The sequence below is a fragment of the Trachypithecus francoisi genome, unplaced genomic scaffold (genome assembly GCF_009764315.1).
Source record: "Trachypithecus francoisi isolate TF-2019V2 unplaced genomic scaffold, Tfra_2.0 Lachesis_group20, whole genome shotgun sequence".
Classification (NCBI taxonomy): domain Eukaryota; kingdom Metazoa; phylum Chordata; class Mammalia; order Primates; family Cercopithecidae; genus Trachypithecus; species Trachypithecus francoisi.
Window position 1 is genome coordinate 4,158,978 of NW_022681466.1, and position 16,787 is coordinate 4,175,764.

The following is a 16,787-nucleotide window of genomic DNA, read 5'->3' on the forward strand; positions in this document are numbered from 1 at the left end:
TAGATTATATATGGCTTATAATCATATTACAAGTTTTTTTTTAATGTCAGTAGTAGAATGATCCATCCTTTTTATTTGTAAAGTGTGAACAGAAAGCTACTACATTCTACATGACTTTAGGACATTTACAAAGAGTTATCTTCACCTTGAGAAGAAACTGGATAAAAACAAATGTCTGCCCTATTATAAGGTTTTTTTTTTTTTTTTTTTTTTTAAAGCAGGTAACATATCCTCTGCCTAGTCTTCTCTGGATGGAGGGTGTCATAAATTGAATTGTCTCTCCTCCAAATTAGTATGTGGATGTCCCAACTCACACTAACTCAGAATGTGAGCTTATTTGGAAATTGGGTGGTATGCAGATACAATTAGCTAAGTTAGAATGAGATCATAATGGAGTAGGGTGGGCCCCTAATCCAATATTAAAAGTATCCTTATAAAAAGGGGAAATTTGAACACAGACTCAGACATACATAAAGAGACGATGATGTCAAGAGACAGAGGGAGAAGAAGCCATCTGCAAATCAAGCAGACAGCCCTGGAACAGATCATTCCCTCAGAGCCCTCAGAAGGAACCAGCCCTGTGGCCACCTTGATTTCAGACTCCTGGCCTCCAGAACTGTGTGAGAATCAACTTCTGTTCTTTAGGTCACCCAGTTTGTGGCCATTTGTTCCGTAAGTCCTAAGAAATATGAAAGGAAACGGGGCAGATGGTCAATCCCACCTCTCTGCTCAGCAGGGAACCATGCAGAGTCCTTCTCTATTTCAGGCAGGAACACTTGCTAAGAGTGAGTGAAGGTGAGCCACTCTCTGCAAAGTCCCTCTTGGATTTTGAGCATCTAGAAGCCCAAAGAACAGCCTATGACAATAACAACCATATGAACAATTTAACAGTACACTGAATGCATTTTAGGCTTTTCCAATGGCCTCTTGGTAGATCCCAACCCATCTTGGGAAGCAGGTGGCACCGAAGTTATTATTTCTGTTTTGCAGAAGAAAAATTATACTCAAATCACAAACTGGCTCAAGGAAATGAAGCTAGACAGTGGTCAGCTCCAAAGGAGAGCCCAGAGACAATGACTTCCTCTCCGTGTTAAGAGGCTCACACCACACGTGCTCCTCCATGCTGTGCTGTCCTCAAACTCAAGCCTGTAAATTCACACTAGGCCCTGTGTTCCCTCTGGGTCTCTCTCTACACATTCTTAAGGGGGCAGGGCTCTAGGGAAGGCAGGTGAGACATCAGCACAGGTACAAAGGCTTCCTTCGGATTGACAACAAGCATGTCAAAGCCAGAAAACAAGAGACTTCTGTGACCTCCCTCAGTTTACACTAAGAAGGAAGGTCACTGACAATTGTCTTGGGTGACGTGACCTATGGACAATCATAATAAAAGTGATACGACTGCCCGCTAGGAAAAGTAGGTATGGGAGAAACTGCCCATGGAAAATGATGTTTGACTATTTTCTCTTCCAGATGTGGAAGCTGTCTTCCAAATCATTGAATTTTGTTGTACCAAATTGGAACCCTGGTTTAAGTTCTTGGGATGACCCATCCTCATGAATACATTTGTAGCTGTCTTAAGCAAAGTGAAACAAGAGCATCTTTAAGGCCTTCCCAGTCCCTCCCTAATTTTCATTGTGCCTCTCCTCTCTCCTTTGCTGAGCCTTTGCAGCTCAAGGCACCCTCACAACCTCCCTTCAACAGAAGCACCCTCTCTCTCCTGCCACCGTGGATCTCTTACGTGGCACATCCTACACTGGGATTGCAGAGCTCAGCAAGACTCTGCCCCCAAAGAGCCCATGCTCTTGTCAGGGAAAAGTCATTATGGAACAGGGTTGGGGGTACAGTGCTGGGGAGCCAGAGTGCTGGGGACGCAAGGAAAGGCGAACGATGGACGCTATGCAGGCATGGAGTGGGATGAGAGATGTTCCCCATAAAGATGCCCTGGAGCTGGGTGCTAATGGGCGGGCAGAAGCCGGCCAGGTGAAAAGAATGGGGCGGAAACTGGGGGACAGAGGAGGAAAGGGAGGAGGGACATGTGGGTTGGGTGGGGCTGCCTCCCAGGCAAGTCAGAGCACAGGGTCCCCCCTGAGCACTTCCTGGGTTACTAGGGTGACAGTAGGTGAATGACAGAATAGCAGGGTCTTGGAGGGGAGGAGGAAGACTTTAGGACATTTACAAAGAGTTATCTTCATGTTGATAAGAAACTGGATAAAAATAAATGTCTGCTGTATTATAAGGTGTTTTTGTTTTGTTGTTTTGTTTTTATAAAGCAGGTAAAATATCCTCTGCCTAGTCTTCCCTGGATGGAGGGTGTTGCAGATTGAATTGTCTCTCCTCCAAATATGTGGATGTCCCATCTCCCAATAACTCAGAATGCGAACTTTTTGGAAATTGGCTGGTTTGCAGGTATAATTAGTTACGTTAGAATGAAATCATCATGGAGTAGGATGGGTTCCTAATCCAGCATTACCAATGTCCTTATAAAAAGGGGAAATTTGGGCCAGGCACAGTGGCTCATGCCTGTAATCTCAGTACCTTGGGAGGCTGAGGAGGGCGGATCACCTGAGGGCAGGAGTTCGAGACCAGCTTGGTCAACATGTTGACACTCCATCTCTATTAAAAATACAAAAAAAAAATTAGCTGGGCGTAGTGACACACACCTGTAGTCCCAGCTACTCAGGAGTCTGAAGCATAAGAATCGATTGAACTCAGGAGGCGGAGGTTGCAGTGAGCTAAGATCGTACCACCGCACTCCAGCCTGGGCGACAGAGTGAGACTCCATCTCAAAAAAAAAGAAAAAAAAATGGGGTGGGAGGATTTGAACAGATTTTTTGTGGAAAAAAAAATCTGAAAAGACATACATACAGCACAGTGTTAGAGGTGAAAACAATATAATGTATATAATGTATAGGGATATCCATGTTTTAGCTAAGGACAACTCAAAGGAATGGATTTAAAAGATCAAGTTCAACTGAAGAAGGACAGTCCTGGTGATGTTTCCACCTGAGAAACTCAGTATCTCCCTCAGACGGAGGCAAAAGGGACTCCGAGGCCAGGCCTCACAGATGGGCCCCCTCTCACGAGGCAAGGATCACAGGCTACGGGATGTGCGGGATGTGACCACACTCTGGATACCCAGCACTCTGGAATTCTCCATCCAAAGTATTGGAATTCCCACTCCACTGACAGGGCCTGCATAGGTCTCTTCCCCGGGTCCACCCACTCCCCTGTGGGGGACCAAGCCATTGGTGTACACTGAGGGTCCAAGCAGGTCCACCTTCTGGCAAGCAGGTCCCCTGATGTGCAAGTTGCAGCTGGAGACAGGAAGAGAATAAGACTGGCTGGGGCCATTTCTCCCTGGGCCCCTACATCCAATAAAACTCCAGGGAGGCTGAAAATTTGAACCTGGTTTCCCAGGTCCCTATGAAGATGTCTTTGTCAGAGCAGGAGACAATATGAAAAAGAATACTCATACATGTACTACATATTATATGCACACATACTATACATATACTATACACACATACTATATATATACACACACATATACTACACACATACTATACACACATTCCTCTCTTTCTATGTATATATATATATCTATATTTATAGATCTATCTATCTATCTAAATGCAATCTGTTAATTTGATTAATGACTTACAATTTTTTAGACATACGTCATGGAAGACTCCATTTGTACTTAGGCTCCCAGCTCTGTAAATATTAGGGGCGGGTCCGGAGGGCCTATGCCTTTAGCTTCACGTGGCCAGTGTACAACAACCGAGAGAAATAGGGGTCAGTTCTCAGAGTAACTTGTTTCCTGGAAACTGTTCCTCACCACACTCTATGCCCCTGGTCAGGCATTCTCACCAGGGAGAGAAGGGTGATTCGAGGTTGAAACAGGGAAAGGGGACAGGAGACAAAGGAAATAAGGGGCAAATACTTCCAACCCTAAACCTTTTTTTTTTTGCTCTGTCGCCCAGGCTGGAGTGCACTGGTGTGATCACAGCTCACTGCAGCTCCAACCTCCTGGGCTCAAGAAATCCTCTCACCTCAGCCTCCCAAGTAGCTGGGACCACAGGCACACATCACCATGCCCAGCTAACTTTTTTATTTTTTGTTGAGGCAAGGTCTTGCCCTGTTTTTGTAGAGGCAAGGTCTGTTGCCCTGGCTGGTCTCAAACTCCTAAGCTCAAGCAATCCTCTTACCTTAGCCTCCCAAAATGCTGGGATTATAGGCATGAGCCACTGCGCCTGGTCCTAAACTTTCAAATGCCTGAAACACACACAAAGGAAAAGCTGGGAGAAGGCAGGAAGAGGTGAGTCCAAAAGCATGAACTCAGTGCCCTAAGACGAAATGGAAGAAAAAATCAACAAATACCATGAAAACTCTCTCTGTGGAAGAAAACTACTTTCATTGCAATCAGGGTTAAAGAGAAGTCCTTCTAGGTCACCCAACTTTGACCTTGAGGCATAAGTCTTCTTAATCTCATCTCTCTCACCCAGAGTGCCAAGAGCCAGATTTTAGGGTCAATATCCAGGTAGCAGGCTCTGAAGTAAACTATCTCAGTAGCCTGTTTCTTCCATCTCCTTCAGTGGGCTTTCCAGACATTGGTTCTGTGCATCAATCTCTCTAAACTCATCTGGCAACAGCAGCCAGGCACAAACCCTGCAGTCTTTAAAGTGGCACAAATTCACAGACTGAGAGATGTTCCCACGCTGCATATGTTCCTAAAACAACCCCATCCAAGCCATCCATCCACCCGCCTCCCCCTGAGCTACAAAGTAGTTTCATGAGCTCCATTTCAGTTCTGAGATAACCAACACCTTATATCACTACTCAGAATCATTGGCTGGAGAACAGACATCTTTTCTTTCCCATTGAACATTGCTCAGTAATCCCAAACAGGGGGCACTGCAGAGCTGAAGCTTAGAGGTGAATGGTAAATTCTAATAAGAAAGTGTAGAAACATCCAGGATCATTAATGCTGCATTAGCTCCACTTCTTGCCACACTGGCACTATGTTGTGTCTTTCTGGACTGACCACTGATAATTTCCTAGCACTTTGAAAAATACAGTGCTGTTCCTTGCAGCTAAATGGAAACCTGTAGAGAGCAACCAAATGGAGATCCTTGAACTTGGTAATGAATAGATGGGATTCTAGGTGAGAAAGAAAGAGGAGAGAAAAACACCAAGTCTCCATATTCAGAAAAATGTTTTCAATGCCAAAGTTGCATTCAATTTAAAATAAAATTGAATTTTTTTTTCAAAAAATTCAAAAAAAAAAAACCATAAAATTCCCTTTTATACATAAGCCAGTGATATGGTTTGGATTTGGGTCCCCACCCAAATCTCATGTCAAACTGTAATACCCATTGTTGGAGGAGGGGCCTGGTGGGAGGTGACTGGATCACAGGGTGGACTTGCCCCTTGCTGTTGTCATGATAGTGAACATGTTCTCATGAAATCTGGTTAAGTGTGAGGCACCTTTCCCTTCACTCCTTCATTCTCTCTCTCTCCTACTCCATCATGTGAAGACATGCCTACTTCCCCTTTTGCCCTCTGCCATGACTGAAGGTTTCCTGAGGAGACTCTCCCCAGCCATCCTACCTATACAGCCTGCAGAACTGTGAGCCAATTAAATATCTTTTCTTTATAATTACCCAGTCTCACGTAGTTCTTTATAGTAATGCGAGAATGAACTAATACAGTAAATTGGTACTGAGAGTGGGGACATTGCTATAAAGATAACTGAAAATGTGGACGTGACCTTGGAACTGTATAACAGGCAGAGGCTGGAACAGTTTGGAGGGCTCAAAGGAAGACAGGAAGATGAGGGAAAGTTGGGAACTTCCTAGAGACTTTTTAAATTGTTGTGACCAAAATGCTGACAGTGATATGGACAATGAAGTCAAGGCTGAAGTGGTCTTAGATGGAGGAACTTTGTGGGAACTGGAGTAAAGGTCACTTGTTATGCCTGAGCAAAGAGACTGGTGACATTGGGCCCCTGCTCTAGTGACCTGTGGAACTGTGAACTTGAGAGTGATAAATTAGGGTATCTGGCAGAAGAAATTTCTAAGCAGCAAGGCATTAAAGATGTGGCCTGGCTGCTTCCAACAGCATATGGTCATATGTGTGAGCAAAACAATGATCTGAAACTGGAACTTATATTTAAAAGGGAAGCAGAGCATAAAAGTTTAGAAATTTTGCAGCCTGACCATGCAGTAGAAAAGAGAAACCCATTTTCTAGGGAAAAAATTCAAGCCAGCTGCAGACATATCCATAAGTAAAGAGGGGTTGAATGTTAATAGCCAAGGCAATATGGAAAACGCCTCAGAGGCATTTCAGAGACCTTTGTGGAAGCCCCTTCCATCATAGGCCTGGACGCCTAGGAGGGAAGAATGGTTTTGCAGGCCAGACTCAGGGCCCCATTGCCCTGCACAACATTGGGACACTGCTCCCTGCATCCTAGTCACTCCAGCTCCAGGTATGGCTAAAAGGGCCCCAGATACATCTCAGGCCACTACTCCAGAGGGTGCAAGCCATAAGCCTTGGTGGCTTCCACATGGTGGTAAGCTTGTGGGTGTTCAGAAGGCAAGAGCTGAAGCTTGGGGGCCTCAACCTGGATTCCAGAGGATGTATGGAAATGCCTGGATGTCCAGGCAGAAGTCTGTCGTAGGGGTGGAGCCCTCACGGAGAACCTCAACTAGGGCAGCGCAGAGGACAGTGTGGGGTTTGAGCTCCCACAAAGAGTTCCCACTAGAGTACTGCCTAGTTGACCTGTGAGAAGAGGGCCACTGTCCTTCCAATCCCAGAATGGTAGATCCACTGACAACTTGCACCATGTGCCTGGAAAGCCATAGGCACTCAACATGAGCCTGGAAAAGCAGCCATGAGGCTGTACCTTGCAGAGCCAAAGGGGTGGAGATGTCCAAGGCCTTGGGAGTCCACCCCTTGCATCAGTGTAGCCTGGATGTGAGACATAGAGTTAAAGATTATTTTGGAGCTTTAAGATTTAATGACTGCCCTGCTGGGTTTTGGATTTGCTCCTTTGTTTTGGCTGATTTCTCCCTTTTGGAATGGGAGTACTTAACCAATGACTGTACCACCACCGTATCTTAGAAGTAACTGATGGAGTTTGATTTTACAGGCTCATAGGTGGAAGTGACTTGCCTTGTCTCGGATGAGATTTTGTACTATGGACTTTCGAGTTAAAGCTGGAATGAGTTAAGACTTTGGGGACTGTTGGGAAGGCATGATTGTATTTTGAAATGTGAGAAGGACATGAGATTTGGGAGGGGTCAGGGATGGAATGATATGGTTTGGATTTGTGCCCCACCCAAATCTCATGTCAAACTGTAATCCCCAATGTTGGAGGAGGGGCCTGGTAGGAGGTGACTGGCTCATGATGGTGGACTTCCCCCTTGCTGTTATCATGATAGTGAATACATTCTCATGAGATCTGCTTGTTTAAAAGTGTTGAGCGTCTCCCCCTTCACTCTCTTCCTCCTTCTCCAGGCATGTAAGATGTGCCTCCTTCCTCTTCACCTTCTGCCATGATTTTAAGTTTTCTGAGGGTTCCTCAGCCATGATTCCTGTACAGCCTGTGGAACTGTAAGCCAATTAAACCTCTTTTCCTTATAAATCACCCAGTCTCAGGTAGTTCTTACAGCAGGTAGTTCTTTATAGCAATGTGAGAATGGACTAATGTAGCAGAATTTCCTTTAGGGAAGGGTTTATTAAAACCTGATTCTTTCTAAGCTAATTGGAACTATACTTTCTTTCAGAACAAGGGAGACCCTTTAGAAAAGGGTTAAAATTAGGAGTCCATAGATTCAGGCAGTTTATAAACTTCCTGACATTTTATATATCATAATTATGTGTATCATAGGAATTTAGAGAAAGATTCCTTAAGCTTGATTGGATATACACGGGAATTGTAATCCCCAAAGTAAGAACTGCTATTGTGGACACTTAACTTAAAACAAGGTGTGAAAAACACGTGAAAATTGCTCACTGCTATTAGTCATCAGGGAAATGCAAATCAAAACCACAAAGAACTACCACTTACAACCACTAGGATGGCTATAATAAAAAATGCAGATAATAACAAGTGTTGGTGAAGACATGGAGAAACAGGACCCTCCTACAATGCTCACAGGAATGAAAAAGGACACATCACTTTGGAAAACAGTCTCACATTTCCTCAAAAGGGCAAATATGGAGTTACCAAATGATCCAGCAATTCCACTCCTAAGTTTAGACCCAAGAGAAATGAAAATGTAGTTATACAAAAACTTGTATATGAAAGTACAGAGCAGCACTATTCATAATAGTCCAACAGTGGATACAACCCAAATGCTCATTAACTGATCAATGATGAACAAAATGTGGCATAGACATATAATGGAATATTATTTGACAACAAAAAGAAATGAAGTACTGAGACACAGATGAATCTTAAAAACACTATGCTAATTAAAAGCAGTCAGATACAACAGGCCACATACTGTATGATTTCATTTATACAAAATGTTCGGAATAGCCAAATCAACAGGGAAAAAAGTAGATGAGTGGTTGCCTAGGGTTTGTGGGGGAGGAGCTGGGGGGAAATGGAGGATAACTGCTAATGGGTAGGAGTTTCTTTTGGGGTAATGAAAATGTTCCAAAATTTATGGTGGTGGTTTCACAATTTTGTGAATATTCTAAAAATCATTAAATTGCACATTTCAAATGGGTGAACTGTAAGCTGTGTGAGTTATATTTCAATAAAGCTGTTATTAAAAGAAAAGGGTATATGAGCCTATTCTCCCTCTAAGTGGCCCATTCCTCTACCCCAGGTCAGGGGACATTGGGAAGGCTTTGGGAAGGGACCAACAGGGGTGCACGGAAAACATGAGTTTGATCTGAAAGAAAAATGCTATTGCCTTCAGCCATCTCATTCTCACCCTCGGATACAGATCCCTCAACCAGGGAAGACACAACTGTCTTTAAATGCACTGAAGAGGAGGTTCCCATGGAGACTGGGGAAGTTAGCATAAGACTATCTTCCATGATGATGAGGAAAGATTATGGAATACACTGTAGCACAGGCACTCGCAGACAGACCCCTGGCCAGGTTACTGTGGGACAGGTGCCCAAGTCCATAGAAGAGAGAACTGTAATACAGCAAGAGGGAAATAGAGTTTCTTTCCCAATCAGGAAGACCCAAGGCAACACTGCTTTGAGGCTTCAGGTGGGCAAGGAAGACATACTGGGCAGTGATACATGGATTTCTGCTAGCTGCTAAAGTGGCCCCATCCACTCAGGTCTCTGATAGTGGTCCTCTGGCCACAACTGTGCAAAAATAAAATAATACATACTGTGGTAGGAAATTAATGACCTCCTAAAATGTCTATGTCCTAATCTCGAGAATCTGAATATGCTATGTGGCATGGCAGGGAAAACTGAGGTTGCAGAAGGCATTAAGGGGGTTATTAACCAGCAGACCTTGAGATGGGATTATCCTGGAGTATCTGGAGCAGCCCACTGTAATCATAAGGGTCCTTAAAATGAAAAGGAAAGTAGGAGAGTTAGCAATAGAGTAATGCAATGTGAGTAAGACTCAACTGGTCATTGCAGGGGAAAAGGGGGCCATGAGCCAGGAAATGCAGGCAGCCATGGAAGTTGGAAAAGGCAAAGAAATGGATTCCCTCCTAGAGCTTCCAGAAAGCAATGCAGTCCTGCTGACACCTTGACCTTCACTTTGGGCTTCTGACCTCTAGAACTACAGATAATACATCTGTGTTGTTTTAAGCCACTAAGTTTGTGGTCATTTGTTACAGCAGCAAAAGAAGACTCGTACACATCCTTGAACTCACTCTCTTGTCATTCAGTCCACAGTGACATGAGCTGCAGAGTATCTTGGGAGGATTTTCCATTAGGGATCTGTAGGTTCTACAATGTTTCAGCTCCAAAGTCCTTTAATATGTCACCTCTGATTCTTCGGCTGTGATAGACACTGTTTCCCATTTTATAGCCTATAATAAACGTGAGGATTGGGACTGGACTATGGTCTCGTCCATTCTGTTAGAATATCAGGCAGTTGGCCCTAATACTGGAGAATTAATGGCCTCAGCAGGAGTGAAATGGAGACACAGAGAGGGGCACTTATCTCAAGCACACGGCTATTAGGTGGAGGAGCCACTGGGATTTGAACCTAGTTCAGTAGACCCCAGAGCCTGTGTGCTTAACTAATGACCCTACAAAGACTATTCCAGCCCAGTGAGCTGAGTTTCTGTTTGAGAGGAGTCTCCGTAGCCTGAGTCTGGGGGTTTTCTCCCCTGTAGGCCATGAGTCCCCCCAGAGAGGTGGACATGCTGCAAGGAGGAGAATGTGTACCCCATTTCCAGGACAACACATGGCCCCACTCTGGTCCAGGTGCTGCTGGAGCAGGACCTACGCTGTCGCTGCTCTCTGACACCAGCTCCACTGTCTCCTCCAAAGGCTCCCACCCTGGTGGGCTCTGCATCCACAGATTTGATGCAACTCACAGGAGTCAAGCATCGGAGAGTAGTGAGTGGGGGTTGCGTATGGGGAGATTAAAGATACTTGTATTTTTCTTTCTCGTGTAAGATGAAGACTGGCGTGAAAGCAAATTTCTATTTTCAAAAGTTAGGTTTGGTGACAGAGTGCAGAGCAGATGGATGAGGAGAGAAGAAAGCCACAGAAAATGGGCCTCAGCCAGGTGCAGCGGCTCACACCTCTAATCCCAGCACTTTGAGAGGCCGAGGTGGGAGGATCACTTGAGCACAGGAGTTTGAGACCAGCATGGGCAACATGGCGAACAAAAAATAAATGAAATGGTTTGCCGGGTACACCTGTGGTCCCAGCTACTCAGGAGGCTGAGGCAGCAGGAGGATCACTTGGGTCCAGGAGGTGGAGGTTGCAGTGAGCCGTGATTGCCTCACTACACTCCAGCTGGGAGACAGAGTGAGACTCTGTCTCAAAAAAAAAGGCCCCCTCACAAAGCAGTGGGGCTGGAAAAGGAAGACAGAAAATAGAGGTAGGTGAGATGGGAGCTGGTGATCAATGGGATTTGGTGACCAACTGGCTATGGAGAATCAGGGACAGGGAAGAGCTAAGAAAACTGTGGGGCTTCCAGCTCAAGGGTAGCTGGGCAGAAGGTCAGGACTTTAACCTACAGAGAGGCAGAGGGAGAGGGAGGATGCTGAGAAGAAAACAAACATGCCAAATTAGGGCAGACACGCTCAGGGTGCCAACCAAAGTACATGTCTGGGCTTCCAGACAGATCCAGGTCCCTCATCTCTTCCCTGTTTCCATCCATTAAAATCCCTTGTCTCTTCTACTGTCTGATCCACCCTAGTGTCCCCATCCTCGTGGGCCCCCATGGCACTCACACCCCTATCCAGTTAAAGTCCTCTCCTCTCTGCTCCTGACGCAGTTTTTTCCACATCACTAGTGTAGCAGCCTTGTTCCCTTAAGGTGTGTTTTGAGCCCACCACTCAGCTGAAACGCCCCTGGACTCAGAAAAGGAACAGAACTGAGTGTGTTCAGGAAGGTGACCCAGGGGAGCAGGGGATCTGTGCAGAGTCAGGGAATGGGGAAGGGAAACAGGTCAGAGGGCTTCAGAGAACCTGTGATGCAACTCATGATGGATATGCAGGCAGGAAGGAGAGAGGAGAGGAGACAGACTAACAGAAGGTATGAGGCCATGGAGGCTACGAGGAAATGCACACATGCACACACATGTGCACACATGCACACACATGCACAAACATGCGTGCACACACAGAGACCTGTGATTCCTCAAGCTCCCAGCAGGCTTCCAGCCTCAGGAGCTAAAACTGCTACCACTGATAAATGAAAAACTTAAACTCCCTGCTGGGAGGGAGCATTTCGAGTACCATTCCTGGATATCGCCCCCTCCAATTCTTCTGTCCACTGATATGCTAGCATAGAGCAGATGTGATCATTTGAAGCTTCAACAAAGAATCCCTTGAGGATGACCGTGTAAAGGATGTTTTTTTTTTTTTTTTTTCTGAATCAGGAACACCAGAATTAAGAGGAAGGTAGCCACGCAAAACTCAACACCGTTTGTCAACGTGGCTACTATCTTGGCTCTGTCTTGGATAACACATCAATTTGGTAAAAACACACACAGAAAAGAAAAAACTTGCTTCCAACTGTCAGAGCAAAAATCCTTTACTCTTCTGTCCAGCAACCTGAACAAAAACAAGGGAATTTGTGGCTTGGTTTCCTTGACAACCTTATCTTCACTCCAGGCACCATCCCCTCTCTCTAAGCAACAGGGCGCACTTTGGAACTACCAGGAGGCAAAACCCAGTGCTTATCCTGAGTCTTTTAGGACTACACAAATCAGGGCAGAGCAATTGGTCCCTCGCAAGGTAGAGCCCAAGGAGCCCATGGGAAGGTATGTGGCCCCAAATACCTTCATCAAACCTCACGCACACCCTGGCACTCCTCTGATTTCCTTATTGCCTGAAATTCCACCTCTCCACACTCGACCCATTGGCTTATTCCCCTGTCCGCTCCATGGGGACACTGACTCAGTCTATCAGATGACTTCTCCCACATCCCCACTCCCAACAGGAAAGCCCTACGTGGCTCTAGTGTGAAGAGGACGCTGACCCTCAAGAACAGGGCACAGAGAAGGAAATCTAGAATGTCACTGGGACTTAGTGATTTTTGTAAAAAAAAAAAAAAAAAAGAGGAGACTGGAGAAAAGTGTTTGATTAAAAGAGAATGAGGAAAAATGCCTGTATTGCTGTGTTGACATTTAAGAAGACTGTTTGCACCTGCAAACAGGATTCAGAGATTTTTTTTTTCTCCCATCAGCATGCCCCAACCTCTTCCCTAACATCTCTGAGACAGAAAGAATGTCTGAGAATATGGAGAAGAGAAATAAATGAACCAACTATCTGGGAATGACAGCTCTGAACTTTAATCAGAGGGAGAGAAGAAAGCTGATGAGTGCAAGGCTCTGCAGCTGAAAAGAAATGGAATTTGGAAGTAGAAGGAGCTGACAAATAGTGCTTATAACTGCTGCATCCAATAATCAGGATAACTGTAATTTATCTGGTACCTTTATTTCTCAAGCAGGCTCGTGTCCATGACCTTATTTTATCCTCCTATCACCTGTGAACCATAGGGTGGAGTTGGAATTATTTATCTCTTGATGAAGCCAGTGATATCACAACTTGGAGAAGTCGTTCTTACAATCACCTAGTTGGTGATTTTCAAAATAAGACAGGAACTATAGATTCTGACTCCCAATGCTTACTTACCATTGATTATGGAAAATGTGGATGGTTTAAATTGCTATAGTAAAACTGCGATTTCCAAAACTTTATTTCATCCATGAGCTTTGAGATCATTTCTAATTAAATGTTTTCAGTAGCCCATCAACAAAACAGATCAGTTTGAGATTCTTCTCCTTGTTCATTCTCTCTTAAAGAGAATTATTAAGAAGAAGCACCTGAATTCATTTTTGAGCCCTCATTTGATTTCCATTTATAATCTCTGTGTTGCCGAAGCTGTGGAAGCAAGTCTCCATGGCTGACAGTAGAGCTTAAGCCACGCAGATGGGCTGCAAAGATTAATCATCAGACTTAAAGATGCCGCTATGAAAAATAAGTAGTAATAGTAGTAGTAGGAAGAAGAGGAGGAGAAGGAGGTTGGAGAATAGGGGAAGTTACCATGCTCTAGTAAACTGCAAGATGTTGGCGTATGACAAACATTGGTACAAGATTCAAGACAAAATGAAATGGGATCAAGCGTATAATCCCTGCGGCTACTAACTACTGCATGAGTAGTAGACAAAGCAACAATTAGGATGAGACCTGAATGAGGACATGGTGCTGCCCCTCAGGGCAGGTAACACCCAAAACATGCAGCCATAGGCTTGTCTATTCTCCAAAGAGCTGAACCACTGAAGAAATGGTGGTCTGAAATGGCCTGGAAATCTAGGTGTTATTGGGAGCTTGGATTCATCACAAGCCCCCCTAGGGGTTTCACACACATTGATTTTGCAGACTTCTACCCCCTCCAATATTCTGTGGAGAACAACCTATTTTTTTCTCTCCTCTCCCAAACCCCCATGCTGAGCTCATGGCCTCTGAATTTATCTCCACATCAAGGAGAAGATGACAGCCAAAAGCAATACAATTTGTTTAATTCAAGTCATGACACATCTATGCCAAATGGAGAACTCAGCTGGCAATTACCACCCTGAAAAGTGGGACAAACAACAGAGCAAGGAATAGACCTAGAAGTACATTTAGGTGTCATTTCACCCACTGTATTTAACCAGAGAAAGAAAAAAGAAAATGGAATTTTGATTTCAGAATCCAACCCTTGGTTAATGGTTTTTTTGCAGAAAACTAGTAACATTTTAATTATTATTATTATTATTATTTTTTTTTTTTTGAGGCGGAGTCTCGCTCTGTCGCCCAGACTGGAGTGCAGTGGCGCAATCTCGGCTCACTGCAAGCTCCGCCTCCCGGGTTCACGCCATTCTCCTGCCTCAGCCTCCAAGTAGCTGGGACTACAGGCGCCCGCCACCTCGCCCGGCTAGTTTTTTGTATTTTTAGTAGAGACGGGGTTTCACCATGTTAGCCAGGATGGTCTCGATCTCCTGACCTCGTGATCCGCCCGTCTCGGCCTCCCAAAGTGCTGGGATTACAGGCTTGAGCCACCGCGCCCGGCACATTTTAATTATTTTCAACTCCACACCATAACAGCTATCAAGGGAATGGAGACAAAACAAACAGGGACTTATGAAATCTATAATTAATGTGCACTAAAATTTGCATATATGAATATGAATAAGCTGGGACCATTATAAGGTAGGCAACGCAAATGTGATCAATTAATTAAATCTGTTATTGGCTGGGGCTTTGGGGAAAATGGGGCCACCTCAACGGAGGAGGGAGACTCATCAGCACATGAGATGGTTCCTTGGTGGTCCATCCTGCTTGCCATGGAGCCAGGTATTTTAAGAAACCAAAATCTTAGAAAAGTTACAATTTTCTTTACAGTGAAGCAAAAATAAATCTAGCCCTTGTCAGTCAAGACCTCAATCGAGACCACCGTCAAGTTATAAATAGATTACTTTATTCCCTCTCACCTGGTCTCCAGTCTCCATTATAACCAAACAGAAACACTTTTCAGGCACTGTATCTGGATTAGAAATAGTCTGTGGCCACGAAACAAAATGAAGAAAACTGGCAACACAGGAATGAAATCACTTGTGGCGATTAATTAATAACCCTCCTCTTTTGAAATGGATGAAAGTGCAGTACAATAATAGGTTATCACATGGAAGAAGAATTCAGATATTCAGATACTCAGACCTTAAGAATGCACTCCATCCTTATCATAAAGCAGCAAATGAAATGCTGTGCTTCCTGGCAGCCAAAGAATAAAAAAAGTCTACACAATCAATGTCTGTCATTCCCACAGAAAGGCAAAGCTTTTCCAGGCAGTGTATTCTAAAAGTTTTATCTAGGGGCATTGGGGGATGAACAGGACAATGACTCCAGCAGAAAGCTGACAATGAAGGCTCCGGTGACTTTCATCTGACGGTTAACATCCTTTCTTTCAAACCTCGGTTAAGTCATAGGAGGCTGTTCTGTGAGAGGGGCTAAGCTGACACAGACCAATGATGTCGGCTTGGGCTGGGGTAAGGAGAAGGTGTCTACTGGCAGATAATACATAACATCACAGGGAAGGATGATGAGCTAGTACTTTAGCCCCTGTGCAGCTCCTTCCATCCCCTGACATCAGACATCACAATGCTCTCAAGCCTGCTACACAAGTCCCAGCACAACTCGCAACCCACTTCAGTACCCCACTCAGGAAATAAGAAAAAACTCAGAACCAACAGGAGCAAGAGAATGGTATCACAGGATGACTCTGCAGCATCCTTTATTGATCAGAAACAATGCAAAAAGGCTGACATTTAAATTATTTTATTCACAATATATTTAGGACATACCCCATCTCAGCTGACTGAGAACAGCTCTCTTACACTGTCTTCCGGAAATGGGACTCCTCCCAAGGCAAGCTTGGGCAGGCACTACACAATAAACAATTTGTGAAGTTACTTTTTCTGCTAAGGGTCTAGGGCAGTGTTATCCAGAACTTCCTGTGATCATGGAAGCGTTCTACGTCTTGTGTTGTCGAACACAGTAGGCACTAGATACAAGTATGTGACATGTGGCTAAGTCACGCTAAGGAGCTAAAGTTTGCATCATATTCCATTTTAACTCATTTAAATTTAGAGAACTACAGGTGGCCAGGGACTATGGAATTGGACAGAGCAAGTCTAAAAGATCTTAATAGGCTGGGCATGGTGGCTCACGCCTATAATCCTAGCTCTTTGGGAAGCCGAGGCGGGTGGATCGCCTGAGGTCATGAGTTTGAGATCAGCCTGGCAAACATGGTGAAACCCCGTCTCTACTAAAAATACGAAAATTGGCTGGGCGTGGTGATACACACGCCTGTAATTCCAGCTATTGAGGAGGCTGAGGCAGGAGAATCGCTTGAACCTTGGAGGCGGAGGTTGCAGTGAGCTGAGATTGTGCCACTGCACTCCAGCCTGGGCCACAGAGTGAGACTCCATCTCCAAAAACAGAACAATAAAATAAAATCAAAGATTGTATTAAACTGTGTTCTAGCCAATACCTGGTCACGGGAGAAAGACAACTGAAAGTTACTGGAAACTTTGATTCCTAATACAAAAATGTGTTCAAATTCTCTTGCTT

The 16,787-nt window shown here is 44.6% G+C and overlaps 1 protein-coding gene and 1 non-coding gene across 8 annotated transcripts in view; both read right to left on the bottom strand.

Moving 5' to 3' along the window:
* The window catches only part of SLC39A11 (solute carrier family 39 member 11), a 453,549-nt gene that overhangs the window by 165,139 nt on the left and 271,623 nt on the right, over positions 1 to 16,787 (bottom strand). The gene's annotated exons all lie outside the window — the stretch shown is intronic.
* LOC117068096 lies at positions 42 to 178 on the bottom strand. Its single transcript, XR_004430963.1, has one exon.